The sequence below is a fragment of the Electrophorus electricus genome, chromosome 22 (assembly GCF_013358815.1).
Source record: "Electrophorus electricus isolate fEleEle1 chromosome 22, fEleEle1.pri, whole genome shotgun sequence".
NCBI lineage: Eukaryota > Metazoa > Chordata > Actinopteri > Gymnotiformes > Gymnotidae > Electrophorus > Electrophorus electricus.
In genome coordinates this window covers 602,501-605,000 of record NC_049556.1, presented here as the reverse complement: position 1 = coordinate 605,000, position 2,500 = coordinate 602,501, and positions in this window count along the sequence as shown.

Sequence of the window (2,500 nt, the reverse complement as noted above, 5' to 3'; positions counted from 1 at the left end):
GAAGGAATTGCACCAGTAAGATTATTTGTAAATCACAACCTCTGTACAATACACTAAAAAAACCTTCCATTTGTGCTTCTGTTTGTTTTGTTGCTGTTCATTTTTTTCCACAACTTCTGTTACGTTAGACATTTGCACTTCTTTTTCCTTGTTACAGCCTCACAGCCTGACGGGGTCATAACAAGGTAATAAAATTATATTGTAAGCAGAAAAATAGGGAAGGTCCAGAATAAACTGGTTTCATGCTGGAAAGATCTCTGTAGGCTTCAGTGTAAATCCTCAGGAGGCCTCTGACAGGCCTCTAGGGGCCTCAGTCGAGGGGGAGCCTTGCTTCAAGGACGGGACAGCCCGGCCAAGCAACGGAAGAAACAATATGGACATCACTGGAAGAACCAATATGAGCATCCGGTGATATCGAATATGATCGCCTTTAAAAAGTAGTAGTTCAGGATGAACGTAATGGTAGCAAGAACGGGTTGGTGTAAGTACTGAATATCAATTTGCATACATTGAATAATGTTTGGTGTGGATAACAATAGTGGAACCTGGACAAGTATTATGAAAAAATAAAAATGGTGATGTAAGGGTCCTTGAAGAAAAGGAATAAAGGTGAGCCCACCTGAGACTGTTAGACATTCTCCAGATAATGCCTCGTTTATAACATTGAGCTCAGAATAAAGACGGGACCAGCGCTTCTTTTCAATTAATTCCAGAGTCTGCATCTTTATTTCTATTTAGTGTGTATTGAGTAAACAGTCTTGAACTTAGGAAGCTCTAGGAACGATCATATGTTGACGAATGTTTGGTTTGGATGTAATGAAGGTGAATGCAACGCTGGTATGTAAAAGAAGGTGGGGTGAATACATAATTACTTCTGACCAATGTATAAAAATGTGTTTCTTTGTGTGATTGTTAGACATTCTCTAACATCTTTATTTTATATTTGAATGTTTAACTTTAAGACTAGCTGACTGCAGACTTAGGAATGACACTATGACACTGAATGTCTAATGTTTCATCCACACACACACACACACACACACACATACACACACATACACACACACACACACTGCTGTTGTTTGTCCTCACCAGTGATCCATAGTGGCTGTGTGTTGCTGTACTGTGTCTGATAGGCTGGTTCTCCTCTCTCTGCTCTGCACACATAAACTCCTGTGTGATGTTGAGCAGCAGGACTGAGAGTGTAGGAGCCTCCAGATCCTCTGATGCTGTCTGAGAGGAGCTCAACACAATACCTCACATAGCTATGATTGTGTGTTACTGGAGTTAAACATTCTCTGTAGGGAACAGATCTGTACCAGCTCAATGTCCAGCCTGTAGAGGAGTCTCTGACCTCACAGCTTAGACTCACTGAGTCTCCTTCAGTCAGCCAGCTCTGTGGAGACACATTCAGTACTGCCTGGGCTCTCTCTGTAACACAGCAAATATAAAATCCTGAGTGTTTAAAATCACGTACACACAATAACAACCTTGCTATGAATGTCTATTGGCTAAATTCACAGTCCAAACTCACCTGACACAGTTAATGTAACAGCATTACTGATCTCTGAGCTCTGAGAGTCTCTTTCCCTGTACCCTCTGCAGGTGTATGTACCACTGTCATACTGTCTAACAGAGCTGATCATGTATGGATTGTATGTGGTGTGTGGGTAGATACTGTAGTTATTCTTATACCAGCTGTGTGTCCACCCAGTGTCTCCTTCTCCCTGTATGTCACATCTGAGAGTCACAGTCTCTCCTCTGAACACGTGATTATCAGGACTTACACTCACAACAGCTTTAACATGACCTGCAGAAACATTAAACATTTGAATTCTTCATTCAGTTACTTTGAAAACAAATAAATTACACAGATCTAAATCTAAATCTACCACACCAGTCAGTGCTGTCTGGTCCTGCATATATTTTAATACTATATAAATTCTTTAATTATAAAATACATACACTAAAATGCTAAATGTGTAAATTAATACATTTAAAATAGCAAATTTTCATAAATGTCTAATTAGTAATGGCAGTTTGGGTTTTAAATAATATATAAACAGAATATAAATCACCTTGAGCAAGTCCAGCTTGAACCAATGAAATCAGCACTATAAACATAAAAGAGGGAACATATGAATATGAACAATTAATTAATTTATTAAAGAAAACACCTGACAGCAAAACATTTCAGACACAATTAAAATAAAAGTATCATTGTTAATTTAAGCATAAACACCTTAACATGCTGGTTACCACTCTGTACAATTGTTCATTTAATAAAAACACCTTAACAAGCTAGATAACGGTTTGAATAAATGTTCATCTAAACTCTGCTTCAAACGGAGTGGGGAAAATGACTGCTGTTTTCACAAGTACCCTAATTAAACAAAAGTGAAAGACATGACTCTGTCACGATAAAACATCATTAGAGTGCTTTAGAGCGCTGAAGGTTGTGAACACAAGGGGGCGTCAGTGATTTATGTTTCTGTGGACA